This window comes from Gadus morhua, chromosome 23 (assembly GCF_902167405.1).
Source record: "Gadus morhua chromosome 23, gadMor3.0, whole genome shotgun sequence".
Classification (NCBI taxonomy): Eukaryota; Metazoa; Chordata; class Actinopteri; order Gadiformes; family Gadidae; genus Gadus; species Gadus morhua.
Window position 1 is genome coordinate 6,678,578 of NC_044070.1, and position 15,000 is coordinate 6,693,577.

General features: G+C 51.2%; 1 protein-coding gene across 1 annotated transcript in view; it reads left to right on the plus strand.

Moving 5' to 3' along the window:
* The first annotated feature begins 10,519 nt into the window (after positions 1-10,519).
* Positions 10,520-15,000, plus strand: part of sulf1 (sulfatase 1) — a 49,301-nt gene continuing 44,820 nt past the window's right edge. The window contains 1 exon segment of the mRNA XM_030349108.1: positions 10,520-10,931. The gene's annotated coding sequence lies outside the window, so the exon portion shown is untranslated.

Here is a 15,000-nt window from a genome sequence, read left to right on the forward strand (position 1 = left end):
TGAGATGTGTGACTATTGGTGGAGAGAGAATGAGTTGGTCCTATACTGTAGAGAGAGCTCGGCTTCAGTTGAATCAGCAGATTAAATATTAGTGGGATGTGCATACAAGTGGGCCGAGAAGAATGCTCCTTGTTTTTCACTCCTTCCACTATTTAGTCACTCTCTGACCACAGCGACTCACAGTGCTGACGGGGGCCTACAGGCCTACAGGTAGACTGTGGACATTGAGGAATCGAACCCACTCACTTTCGGCTAGAAGCTGGAAAACCTAGCCACTACACCCACCTTGTCCAAGCAAAACATTCACTCCTTTAAAATATAAGAAAGGCATGTTTGTTTGCTATCACTTTTCAGCGTTTTCTGTAACAGAGCGATCCCCCTTATGCCGTGTGGCATTACACGGTGGGCTATACAGTGGGCTGCGTCGTAAACAACCCCTCGGCCCTCCTTGTGCCGAATAGCTTAGCGGTGAGCGAGTGCGCTGCCTGCATGGTAGTGATTTTCTCCCCGAGTCACAGAGCCGAGCGTGGTGCTGGGCACAGATTGAAAGGTCTCTCCTTCCACCCGCGTGCAAAACACAAATCTCACAGAGCCACAATGCTTCCCTTCTTCCCTCGGTACTGGCAAAACACACCCCATTCGAGAAACCGAGACAAGCTAAACAGTTTGTGAGGTTGTTGCCCGTTTTCTGAGGGGCACGGGGGGGGGGGGGGGGGGGGGGGGGGAGCAGAGAGTATTTTAATTAAACTGTCGTGCTTGTCGTCGCCGTAGTTTCCGTGCGAAATGTTCCTTTCAATTGAGCGTGCGCTTTTATCAGCGAGTCCCGGTCGCTGGAGTTGGTTATTTTCAACTGCCTTCATCATTAGCCTGTTTAGGCCTGTTTATATGCTTCGTGGCTCTGGTTTTCCCTGAAAGCCCATGACACACCAAAGCACCAACATTGGGGCACAGAACGCATTGTTCTGCCACGGGTTGATCCCGCTTCGACCAATCTCCTTATTTACTTTTATGCTCGATCCGAATCCCTCCAACATGTTTCCGGTTTATTTGTCCCTGTGTCCTTGTACAGACCGAGCAAGTCGAGGCCTCAAGAGGAAACAACTGACCGCAAATCCTAATTCTATCTCCCTGCAGACCAATAATGGCACGCTCTTCATGGGATTACACTCAGTCAGGATTTAAGGATGTTACAGCATAGGTAGGCGTCTCTCTTCTCTCCTCCCTCCTCTCCCCTCCCTCCTCTCCTCCTCTCCTCCCCTCTCCTCCCTCCCCTCCTCACTCTTCTCCCTTCCCGGACTCGCCCCCCACCTCCTTGTCAGAGGATTAGGTCACACATCCGGACGGTGAAGTGCTGCTCCACTCTGAGGATGAGACCTCTCAAAGCCTGGCGGAGAGAGGAAGGAGGCAGCTGGAACCACGGCAACAATGCAACCCCCCCCCCCACCCCTCCTGCCGATGTCTCTTGAGGTCAAGGCTATTGCCAAACGGAGGGGACAAAGAGTTGCCCTATTTAATTTTTTCAATAGTCACGCCGCATGAAAATGTTAACTAATACTTGTCGGCCAGCAGGGGGGTGGGTCGGTGCGGGCGGTCAAGCGCAGAGAGACTGTGAGTTTGTGATGTTTGAGGGAACATGGAAATGATTTGTTGCTTTTTTTTTTCACGATGCCGAGGCGTGTTTTTTTTTTTGATTTTGGAAGCGTTGTTCTCGAGGGTCAGTTTATTGCACTGTAAGCGGTTTCAATTATTCACCATTCGGATCTGTTTTGATTCAGGGAAGGATTTCCTTTATTCTTTTTTGCTAAAACGTATGTATGTAAATCTCCATTTCAAAAGTTATTAAATCCTGGGGGGATAAATACATTCTTGTTGCAAACCATGCCCAACCAGGTGTCTTCCATACACAACATGGCTGCCACCATTCCTTCTTTCTCAAGCTTTAATTCAGAGCAGTTACTCTGGCACTAAGTCAGTATAAACTCTTCCTCTGGCCAGCTTTGTTCCAACAGGCTTCAGTAATATTACCGCTCTTTTTAAAACAAATGTATTTAGTTAGCTTGGGACTTATTGTAGCCTTTTTTTCCTTTCCCCCCCCCCTTTTTTTATTAATAAATTGCTTCTCAAGGTTTGTGTGCATAAGAAAAGCTTGTTTTTGCGCCAGGCCCGTCTTGTGTTATGGGGAAGGTGTCAAAGGTCAGGACTATGGCGTGTTGTATCAGCGGGAGAGTGCTGCCATTACCGAGAGCTGGGGAGTTAATGGCCGCCGGCTTGCACTGCATGAGCCGCATGCGTAAGCCCACAACCATCCTCACCCTGCTCTCATTTTCAAATATTTCCAAATAGAAAGAAGAAGGAAAACACAGTAGGCACTCAGAGCCAAATAGAAATGGGGGAAAACGTTTTTTTGTGCTTTTTATTCTTCTGTTGGACTCACTTTGCCTGTCATTGCTGCAGTGATTTACCCGCTTGTTTCCCTGCTATTCGGCTGTCATTTGCTCAGAACCACACTCACTTTTACATAAACATGTTGCCCTTAAAATAATGCCTGAACGATATTAGTAAGATTTAGTTAAATCAAGTGGGATGTAAATTGTTATAGTCTGAGTACTTCTCTAAAGGGCCTTAATTCCTCTGGAGACCATTCCAGCAAGAATCGGATTCTCAAGACTTGTACGAATTAAATAAACACATTTCATTTTCTTCCGTCGGCCTATCTCTGAAAGCCTGGGGCGTGGCTGCTGGCCGCGCATAGTCACCGTCCCCGCCAGAATGTCTTTCATCTCCTCACCTCGACCGACAGGAATGATCTCACATCTCCCCTTGGTTTCTATCTGTCCAGACCCATCGCTCATGCTTCCAGCACTAGTTTCCAGGCCTTGCACCGAGGCTCCCTCTGAGTGTAGACCGAACCACGAGGGTACAGCTTTCCTCTGTGACTCTTAGATTATGAAGACATTAGGATCTTTCCCCTGAACCGCGTCTACCTTGATGAATCAGTGGGAGATGTTTTCTAGACCATTTTTTCCGACACACTCTGTGTTTGCAGTATTGTATAACATTGTTTTGCTCATGTTGAATATGAAACATCTGAACGGCAGTCGGATTAATCAGAAGCTTGTGATCACTGGAGGGGAAAAGGGGAAATAACAAACCAGGATGAGCTCCGGGAACCGGCTCTTTGCTCCGTTTAATGCAGCGTTTGGTTGAGTTAATGTTCTCTCAACACACACAGCGTTTGATCAACCATTATGTGACAGCCAATAAGGGACCAGGATGTATCGCTGTCCTCGCATATCCCTGCAGGCCAGCCCTCTGCCAATGGTAAATTAGTTTGTCATTTTAACCTCAATAGCGTTACTGACGTGAAACATTGTCCTTTCATTGGTTTTTCATGAAACGTTTTTTTGTCATTTCCCTTCGAGAACAATCCCATCCAATTAAATGGACGGCATTTTGGAAAATGTGAAGGAACATCTGAGATTTCCGCACAATGGTAGCATCATGTGTGGAGTATGTTAGCCTCAGAGTAAGCCTCCCTGCTGTTTGGCTTGAGCCAGAGGAAATAACATAGTAATGCAACTCACCAAAGTGAACCGTTTTAGCTGATGGAGGCATGAAACGGCTAAATGTGATCATTGCATTTGACCCATTACTAGCTGCAACACTAGGAGCATTTAACCATTACTAGTAGCATTAGGAGTGTGTAACAATCGCTAGCAGCACCAGAGCCTTGCAGCGCCCCGGGACCAACCCATGTCTCCTGCCTAGTGCCTTGGGCGAGGGCGCCAGTAGGAACAGTAACCTAAAGGGATGTGTTTTGTTGTTGGAGGAGGCTAGATCGTCCACCCAGGGAGAACCACGTTACCATACAACATAAAAACTCTATACAGACAAGTCCAAGCTGGGTTCTTGACCCAGGACTTACTTGCTCTTCTTTCTTCATACCGGCTGCGATAAAAAATAAATAAAGTGTTTGTTGTATTGTTAAACAATCTGACCAATCAGAGGGTCCCAATCGCAAACACCGGGCAACGTTGTATTCATACGCTCACGAGTGAGAGTAGTAGATGAAGAAAACAGCTTTCTATGCCACACTTTGATTTGTTCTTATTGTCATTAAAAAAGAAAAAACTGACAAAATCCGGAGCGCCAATGTGTGTAGTAGACCGAATACCATCGGGCAGGGATCACTGATCCAGTGAATACATGAAGGTGATTCAAACCAGCACCTCAAAATGACTAAGGAGAAAGCCGAGTTCATAGTGAGGGATATGATGTCCCTCAACACGGTTAACAAGGCCGGCCCAGGCTTCGGTAAAGACGCTGGATAAACGGTACAGCACGCCATCCCGCACATGCTTTGGCCATCCTGAGCTATTCAAGACGTGCAAGCAGAGTTTTTCACTACTACCGTGGACATGTGGTCAAGGCGCACATTTTACAAGTTGACATATTACATTTTTATTACAACGACATTGAGTTATCTATGGTAGAGCCACATATTTGTTATTTTTTATATTTCTGCCCTTTGGTTTGTGTAGTTTGTATCAGTAAGATTATGATATATAGATACATATATATACATATATATATATATTTCTTTTTACGATTCAATAGTTAATTAAAGATGTTATAATATCAATTCATGCATCATTTCATCTCAACACAGGCCTGGCCGACTTGAAAGCAGTTTATATGTTGACTGCTTCCAATATTGTGTCACATACTGTAGAATGATTTATTGCTTGTGTTTAGGAAATAATACAGAAGATAAGGGACCTAAAAAATAAAGATTGCATACTAGGTCAATCTCTCTTTCTTTCACTTCAGCTTTATTTGACTTTTTCAGTGAAAAGGCTCTACTTTAAGTAAAAAACAGCCTTCTCAGGGTGTGGTTTTACCTGCTATTTAAATTATATGCCCTCATTTGATCCTACAGTGGTTTTATAATGCACTTGCTTTTTCATCATTACAAATAATTGTGCAAAATGATCATCTTAAAATAGAAGAGATACTGTCTCTCCAGCATCACACAAAAATGATAGGTAAGTTGGTGGTCTCGAAGAGGATTCCTTTTTTCTGTCTCGGTCCTGACTGTCTCTCTCATCTGGACTCGGTCTTGACTGGGACTCGACAAGACCTGGTCTTGGATTTTGACAAAGGTGGTCTTGACTGCCACCCTGCTGAAAGGTGACCCAAGCGTTCCTGATGGTGCTGAACCACATGACCAGCAGCGCCCCTATCTGTCAGCCCGTCGACACCTCTGGTCTCTTCTCACTCAGGACGTCCCATAGATGGACCTCTAAATCCTATCACCATTACTTGAAACACATTATGTGTGTGTGTGTGTGTGTGTGTGTGTGTGTGTGTGTGTGTGTGTGTGTGTGTGTGTGTGTGTGTGTGTGTGTGTGTGTGTGTGTGTGTGTGTGTGTGTGTGTGCAATGGGCCATCTTATCAGCGCCTACTTGTTGACTTCGATCACTCCTTGACAATGTCTCCTCCTACGACAAAGCAGGGTGGCCAACATTGGTTGGTTTCAATAAACGTTTACCTATTCACTGTGTGAATGTGTGTCACGGGGAACAATTCATCACATTAGGGCTCCATTGTTACAGAGACACGCCTGTCGCCGCGCTTGTGTGTGTGTGTGGGTGTGTGTGAGATGTGCATTCAGCTGTCGCTCAGCTGCAAAGCCCCCCCCCCCCCCCACCCCCCGTGATTTACATCCAGTGTAACCCCCTCCCCCCACTGTTCTCTCTCTCCTTCTCCACTACATGAAGCCCCCTCTTAAGGTTGCCACTGCCGCTTGTCTCCTTGTCTCCTCAAGTGGGGTTCATGGTGGCCGTGGTGGGGAGATGCACAGTCGGGACCATGCACGGCCCTGGCCGTTTAAAGGCAGCGTTTTGGCCCGACGTGGACGCGGCGCGGTTCCAGCCCACCGCCGCTGGAGGTTCGAGTCTTCAGAGGTGCGTGACACGCCAGACAATCGCCGAACGAAACGTCCGCCGCCGTGTGATCGGACGCCGGCTCGCGCGCTCCGTTAAAGTGCACCATAAACAAGGTTGATCTCCACTCATTGTTCCCTATTATCTTTACCGTTCCTGACTTCAAAGACAATCAGCCCCCTTTTCTGTCATCCCCCCTCGCCCCTCCCCTATCAGCTGTTCGTGTCTGCTATGAACTTGAAATGCAACTGGTTTTGACCCTCCCTCCTGCTACCTCCCCCCATTCTCCCCTCCGTGACGGTTGAGCGGCCCTGGAAAACCCAGCAACTCAGGGACTGAGGCTATAGATAAACATAGGAGCCGGGATGAGGCCTATTCTCGCCCCTGTTCACCAGACACCAGCGGACTCAGCTGCACCACTCATCTCCCACTCCTATGGGCCCTCGGTGTCCGCTTCCCCCCCTAGTCCAAATTGACCGATAAATTAGGGTGTTAGAATCCTCCTCTCTCTCTCTCTCTCTCTCTCTCTCTCTCTCCTCTCTCTCTCTCTCTGCCTGTCTCTCTCTCTCACTCTCTCTCTGCCTGTCTCTCTCTCTCTCTCTCTCTCTCTCTCTCTCTCTCTCTCTCTCTCTCTCTCTCTCTCTCTCTCTCTCTCCCTCTCTCCCTCTCTCCCTCTCTCCCTCTTTTCTCTCTGTTTTGCTCTCTCTCTCTCCCCCTCACTCTCTCTCTCTCTCTCGCCTTCACCCATTCACCCCCCCCCCCCCCCCATGGAGAGGGGGAGGGGGGGAGTCTAGTGCCTGGCCAGTCCTCCATAATAGAAGAAGAGGACGACGGTGTAGATGGAGGTCAACACCATACGTTGACCACTGCAGTGGAACCGCCTAGGACGCACCGACGGTGCCACACCTCCTCCACGTTCCACCCCCCGTCCCCACGTCCCCCTCCCCCCCCTTGCTGGGGCCCTATGGCCTCTGTTTTTGGCTCCCGGGGGCCCGCTAGCGGCTGGGCCCCCAGATCCCCCATGCCATGACACCCGGGTGTATCTCATTCAGCCGGGCGGAGAATGGGCCCAGTGAACCGGCTAACCCCCCCCCCCCAAACACTGGCCCTGCCTTGCACCTGCGCCCTGGCCTCGGCCGCGGGTTGGCAGGCTGGGTGGAGGGGGGCTGCTGCTGGTGGTGGTGGTGGTGGCGGTGGTCAGGGAGTAGACGTTGATCAGGGGCTGGGGGTCAACGGGGGGCACGGCCGGGGTCTCGTCGGGTGAGCGCGGCTGTGGTGGGCGTTGGGGGTAAGGGTCGTGTCGGGGAGTTGTTGTTTTTTTTGGGTTGTCGACAGGATTTGGTTTGGTTACGGGGGGGTTACCAGGGACATGTGGTGTTTATTGGGGACGTCCTGTTAGAGAGGGAGAGAGAGAGAGAGAGAGAGAGACAGGGGTCACCACGGACCCCCCCGCGACCCCCTGCAGGCCATTCAGTCATTCATAAGATGAGGTCATTCCGCGGGCCTCTTTCTTCTCTGCCCTTTGTTGGCGTTTTGTCGGGTCGTCGGAAGTGAAATTGGAAATCGGAAGATGGGGTTCGTTAAAAGTGAGTGGGTGGTGGTGGTGATGGTGTCATTGTTGGTGGTGGTGGTGGTGGTGGTGGTGGTGGTGGTGGTGGTGGTGGTGGTGGTGGTGGTGGTGGTTATGGTGTCCTATCCAGTTAACTATCTCCAGTTTACTAGGGACCTTTCACCTTACCGCTCTGTTAAAACGCTTCTACTTGATAAGACGGTTCTTCTGTCAACCCCGACACCCTTAACTTCTGTCTGGATGCTTTGTTTTCCTCAATGTTTACAGTTGTACTTAGCTTCTCCCTATAACTTTGCCCCCCCCTCCACCCCTCCAATGAAACACTGGGGCGGCCATCTTTAATCCAGTAAAGAGTGCAGGGATTTGCTCGCCCCTGGCCTCTTCGTCGGCCCTTTGTAAACTTCTCGGCCGTGAGAATGGGGGTTTGGGGGTCTGGGGGTCTGGGGAGGGGGGGGTGAGGTGTGAGGCGGGGGAGGGGTTGTGGAGGTGTGTGCCCGGGACTATTTAGCGCTGCTGGAGGGGCTGGGGTCACTCTTTGTGAATTTGGTTAATCTAATTTGAGCTCTTTTCCCTGGAGGCTCTCTCTCTCTCTCTCTCTCTCTCTCTCTCTCTCTCTCTCTCTCTCTCTCGCTCTCGCTCTCGCTCTTCGCTCTCTCTCTCTCTCTCTCTCTCTCTCTCTCTCTCTCTCTCGCTCTCTCTCTCTCTCTCTCTCTCTCTCTCTCTCACTCCCTCTCATTTTGCCTCCGCCCCCCTTTTCAAAAACATTGGCCCTCACCGGGGAAAGTTTCACGTGTCCCTGAAAAAAACAAAAAAAACGCCTTTATTCAGTTTAATCCAATATCCTCGTGCACGTGTACCTGGGGTGAACGTAACCATGGAAGTCCTGGTGAACAAGCGGAAGTATCCCAGTGTGTGTGTGTGCGTGTGTGCGCGTGTGCGCGCGTGCGTGTGTGTGTTTGTGTTATCTGATACTCGGTGGAACACAGTGGGAATAAACAACTGGGACTTGAGAGAGCGGGTCCATCAGAGGCTGTTTGGACTGCATTAAGAACGCAGAACCACTTTGATCATCAGGCAAAACAGGACACAACCAGAACACACACACATGAGTTGGACGGGATGAAACAGTGAGAGCTCCTCATCCCCCCCCCTCCCCACTTGTACTGTACCTATCCCGATGGCTGTGTGTGTGTGTGTGTGTGTGTGTGTGTGTGTGTGGTGGTGTGTGTTTGTGTGTGTGTGTGTGTGTGTGTGTGTGTGTGTGTGTCAGTGTGACACATTTCATTAAATAACGGTAATGTTAACCCCATTGCGCCCAGGGCCGCTATGGCGACTATCAAAGCAATTACAATGAATATCAAAGGACGGCTTGAAACAGGAGGGTTGGGGGGGGGGGGGGGGGGGGAGTGTGAACACTGCTTGGAGGAATGCAACCCCCCCCCCGCCACCACACACACACACACACACACACACACACACACACACACACACACACACACACACACACACACACACACACACACACTCACACACACTTTAGGGGCCCTTTGTTCGGCGTTTCACACCTCTGATGAACTTACTGTGATGTTGTCGGCCATCAGACGCATATTAACTAATTAGCCAGCGCCTTTGATGTGGCGTTGGGATATCATCAATGTCCCGTAATCCGTTTTTAATGGATCACTGAGTAGCAGTGACAGAGATTCACCCCCCCCCCCCCCTCGAAAAAATGATTAACGGGCCGGTCCCCCCCAATCCTTTGTTGCCTAATCTTAGCAGTGCGGACTCTCTGTTCTGCTTCTGAGAAACGGGTTTCGCCGACAGCTGACATTAAGCCAGACAATCACCTCGAGAGTGGCTTGATTAATTAATGAAAGTGTCCTTAATGGAGGGTTGGGGGGGGGGGGGGGGGGGGGGGGGGGGACAATGGCAGGATGTGATGCCGCTGGCCGGCGGACGCCTCATTGTCCCGCCGTTAGCCCGCCCCACGCGGGGTCCGGGGTGGCCTTATCCCGGAGAGGGTACAGTATCCCTCCCTCTCATTGTCCCCCAGCTTCCTCTGCTTCTGTGTGTTACAATCATCGCGTGTCGCATCGTCAGCGCGTGGCCCCGTTAGTGGCCATCCCCACCACCGTCAGGTGACTCCCAAACTGGGGATGGGAGGAGGAAGAGGAGGAGGAAGAGGAGTGTGTGTGTGTGTGTGTGGGAGGGGGCGAGGGGAGGGGGGGGTTATTTGTGACATTGCAGGGATTTCTAACGCAGGAGTGTGAAGCTGTGGCCCTGCGTCCCCAGATGTAACGGTGGAGTGTCAACGGCCCCTACAGCCATAGAGCCACTATAGGGGCCGTGTTGCTTTTTTATTAAGTTTCTAATTCCCTTGGTCGCATGCTCTGTGATTGAGGGCACTGTCAACAGACACAGGACATGCTCTGGGCCGGGACTGTTTGTTGCGAGTGTGTTGTGGTGACCGAGTGATGTGTATGGACTGATTCATGTTGTCCAAATTGTTTTGTTTTTCTTTGCATAGTTTGTCTTCCTGTCTCCAACTCCCTTCTATCGACATGCTCTCAAAACCCTGATTCTCAAGTAAATCTCTCTGTCACTCTCTCTCTCTCTCTCTCTCTCTCTCTCTCTCTCTCTCTCTCTCTCTCTCTCTCTCTCTCTCTCTCTCTCTCTCTCTCTCTCTCTCTCTCCCTCTCTCTCTCTGTGCCCTCCCACTGCCTCGCTTAACCGTCCTCTCCCTCCCTCCTTCTCCCCCCCTCCCCTCCCGAGCTCTCGGGTTACCGTGAATGGTTGGAGGGGGGGGCGGCGGCGGGAGGGGGTGTAGTACTTTCTTGCAGTGGGAAGAGTGTGTGTGTGTGTGTGTGTGTGTGTGTGTGTCGAGGGGTTGTGTCCTTGTCCCAGCCTCCTGGCAGCAGCGGCAGCAGCAGCAGTGCGGAGCCGCCCGTCGGGCTGCGCTGTGATTGGGCGAGGGGGAGAGGGGAGGGTGGGGAGAGTGGGAGGGGGTGGGGGGGGGGGGGGGCCCTGACACGGCGCGGTGCTCACTGACTGCTCCGGGGACGTGTTTCAACAGATGGTGGAGGTTACCGAGTATCATCACATCGGTGGGAGGATTAGAGCAGAGAGGTTGTCTTCCAGGAGCTGTGTGGTCTCCCCCACTCTCTCTCTCTCTCTCTTGCTTGTCGCTCTCGCCACTCGCACTCCAGACTCTCTCCACACCCGGGGCTTGGGCTCCCACTCGCCACCAGCGCCACCGGCAGCTCCCCCACCTCCACCACCACCTCCACCACCACCTCCACCACCTCCCCTCTTCCCAGACGCGGAGGGAGAGTCCGAGGGGAGAGACACACGAGGAGACACGGAGCAGACTTCCACCCGCTTAGTGAGAGGGACTGTGGCTCTCCCTAGCCTTCCAGGTATGCCTTTGCACTTACTTCTTTTCTACTTTCCTCCTTCGTATCTCACTCTTTTCCCCCGCTCCCTAATTTAGTCTAGTTTGTTTTTCCCACCCACTGCTTTTCTTTCCCTCCTGAATTTCTCTCTATTCTGGGGTTGGACAGTTGTTGACCCTGCTAAGCTCGCCGGTCTGCTGGGGTGTGTGTGTGTGTCTGTGTCTGTGTGTGTGTGTGTGTGTGTGTGTGTGTGTGTGTGTGTGTGTGTGTGTGTGTGTGTGTGTGTGTGTGTGTGTGTGTGTGTGTGTGTGCGGGGAAAGTGTGCAGCGGAGCGCGAGACTTGAGCGGCTTCAGCCACAACTGGTGTCCCATTGGCCGGGCCCGAGTGAGTCGCATGTTTTTCGGCTGCACAGGAGCACCTCTGTGTGTGTGTGTGTGTGTGTGTGTGTGTGTGTGTGTGTGTGTGTGTGTGTGTGTGTGTGTGTGTGTGTGTGTGTGTGTGTGTGTGTGCGCGTGTGTATGCGTGCGTGTGTGTCTGTGTGTGTTTGCCTGTAAGACTGCAGGACCTCAAAGCTTTCCCAGTGAAACGGCAAGGAATTCCCTTCCGTCGCAAATTCCTCTCTCCCGAGCTCCAGAGATTAGAGCGCAAGGCATTCCGCTAGAAGGAGCCACCTCCACCTCCTCCACCTCCTCCACCTCCTCCTCCACCTCCACCCCTCAAACCCCACCACCACTTGTTGATCCCCATGGGTTGGGTTGATTTGCTTGGTTTGTTGTGTTTTGGCACCAACAATTTTCTTCTCCTCCTTTTCCTTTTTTTTTTCCTCCGCCGAGAGGAAACCTGGCTAAATTCTTGCGCTGATATGCCGAGCGTGTCAACGCATGAGCGGCTGCGTCAGAGGGCTCCTCCGTGTCACGCTGAACAGCCGATGACCCGCGCAGAGCGTCTTCGCTCACCTGATCTCTGCGTGTTTCATTGGACTGGTGTCTCGTCTGTGAGGAGCTTCCCGACCGGGCGAACCCTCCCGCAGTCTCCCTCTTAGTCATCGCTCTTTTTGTGCCAGCGTCTTAGATAATTAGTAGGTAGTTAATCCAACCGGTTCGCTCTGTGACCCCTTGCCTCAGTGTGGCGTCAGGCAACCTCCGAGCTCCACCACCACCACCAGCACCGTAACCACCACCACCCACCTTCCCTCACGCCCCCCTCTTCTGTCCCTCTCTGTGACTCCAACCCTGGGTGCTAAATGGATGGGCTGTTGAAGTGTGTTTTCCGTACAAGCTGACAGAGTTGAAGCGGGCCGAGTGGGATGGTGTGTGTGTGTGTGTGTGTGTGTGTGTGTGGGGGGGGGGGGGGGGGGAGGCACATACGCCTCTCTTGTAATATATTACTCAGCTCAAGCAAGAGTAGGAGAAAAATGCCATTGGAGTGGGAATTTGATGTATAGTATGTATGCCTTGGGGCAGTGTGTGTGTTTGTGTGTGTGTGTGTGTGTGTGTGCGTGTGTGTGTGTGTGTGTGTGTGCGTGTGTGTGTGTATGTGTTTAGGAATGGAGATTGTGCAGCCGGGAGAGACACTGTGTGCTGCAGAAGGCTGTGAATGTGTGCATGTGTGTGAGTGTGTGTGAGAGAATGTGGCCGCTGTCTGAATGTGTTTACCGTGGTAAATGAACCATAGCTGCACTTCCTGCTGGCTGTTTAATTACATAACGCGGCCACGGATAGATTGTTGTAGACTGAATGGATATTGGCGTGTATGAGCACGCTGATAAGGGAGTACTTCATTTGTCATGTGTGAGAACTGTTTCCTCTTTCTTTCACTGTTACAGTCAAATGTGCTGAGGATGGAGAGGATTAACATACAATGTCTTCAGAGTCGCAGGAATCTGTTAACGTTACTCCATGTGTAAGCATTTCCTGGCGTTCCGACATTCTCTCCCGACGTTCCCAAGTGCCCCTAATCGTAGCCATGACCAGGACACATGTTTTATGATCTGATAAAGATCAAGACAACTGGATGGCTGTTCTGTTCCTCTCTCGCTGCTCCCGGTTATTATCGTTAATCCCTGTACATTACCCCTTACATAACGCACAGTGTTCATCACCCGTCTGTTAACGATGACACAGGGGATAAACGGTTAAAAAACAACAACAAAAAGCGCCCGTCTGTCGCAGTCTGTCGACATCCACCTTCTCTCTTTCCTTTTTTCCCCCTGGCCGGACCCCCGACCCCACGCTCCCCACTCAGCCGTTGACTCTATTCATTTCCTGATTACACAAGCGACTGTGGAGCAATGCGGCTTTTGTGGGCGAGCGGGCGGCCACGGTAACGGGCAGTGATCCTCTCAACAGCCTGGTGTTGCCGTGTTACAAACAACAGCATGAGCAGCTGCTGCAAATAATGAGGGGTGGAGGGTGGGGGGGGGCTGGGTGTGTGTGTGAGAGTATGTGTGTGTGTGTGTGTGTGTGGGCAGGGGGGGCAGTTTCTTGCCAATACGATTGTGTTCCAGAAGCTGCGCTTTTTATGCCATCTGATTATTCTGTGAGTGTGTGGGTGTGTGTGTGTGTGTGTGCGTGTGTGTGTGTGTGTGTGTTTGTGTGTGATCGCGTGATGCAGTGTAGTTATTGATTTGATGGACAATGCCACGATGACTCAGCCCAGAGGATGGGGAAAAAACCCAAATTGTTGGCAGGGATGTTTTATGATATGAAATGTTCTTATTTTTGTAGATGGAAAAAGTGTGTGCGTTTTGTTTGTGCGTGCGTGTATGTGTGCGTGTGTGTGTGTGCGTGTGCGTGCATGCGTGCGTGTGTGCGTGTGTGCGTGTGTGCGTGTGTGTGTGCGTGCGTGCGTGCGTGCGTGCGTGCGTGCGTGCGTGCGTGCGCGTGCGTGCGTGCGTGCGTGCGTGCGTGCGTGCGTGCGTGCGTGCGTGCGTGTGCGTGTGCGTGTGGGACAGACGGATGTGTGTGTGTTGGGGCGTCTGCGTCGTGTGACATAGTGTTCCCTGGAATGCCGGCCCCCGGTGAATCAGACATATTCTGTGACCTCATGGGCGAGACGATTCTTTATCACAAGAGACAAGCCTCAATAATGACAACGAAAACGCAATCGAAAAAAGATTCACAAAGAGTCTGTCCGTGTTCCTCTGGGGCACGACAATGTACAACTGTCACAAATTAACAAACAACACACATACACATGGGTGGTTGGATTGACCTTATTTGTACCCAGAACTGGCCTGTATGCATTTAGGGCATTTAATGTTCAGTCTGGGCCCACATGTGTCTGGGCCTTTCCCCCCTCTCATTGTCGTTCATGAACCTTAAATTGAAAGCACGCCAGACGAAGTTTCCCATATTTGCTCCCGAGGCGTTGAGCTTTTAGTCTGTGAGTTGGTGAGAAAAGATTGGATTTAAGCAGACTGCCTGCTTTCGTCAAACACGCATTGATTGACTGTGTGTGTGTGCGTGTGTGCGTGCGTGCCTGCGTGTGCGTGTGTGTGTGTGTGTGTGTTTGTGGTGTGTGTGTGTTTGGGATCTGTTGAGTGAAATTTAAAGTGGGTGCAGCAGGATGCGTCCATATTCTGTTTGGGTTCTTCACCAAAGGACACGACTGACTTCTGAATGGAACTTTTGATGTTTCTGAGACGTAGCTCAACAGGGAAGATGAGAAATGCCTCATGTAGTGAATAGACATTTCTGCATTGTACAACAAAATAATACGTAGTTGTAACAAAAGTGATTTTTTTTGAGCTTCCAACTCGCCCCAAAACACATCGTCAACTATCTTAGTAATGTTTTCTTGTGTGTGTATGTGTGTGTGTGTGTGTGTGTGTGTGTGTGTGTGTGTGTGTGTGTGTGTGTGTGTGTGTGTGTGTGTGTGTGTGTGTGTGTGTGTGTGTGTGTGTGTGTGAATGTGTGCGAGCGAATGCTATGCAGAAGCTTCCAGCAGCAGCCCACTCTTCGCGGGGTCCTTGTTTATCTCCACGAGCCTTAATGACAGCGCTCGCTGATTGCACGGTAGCAGCACCCCAGGGGGTGGCGGGGGTGGTGGGGGGGTGGCGGGGGGGGCTTGGGGGCGGGCTGATCCCGGGGT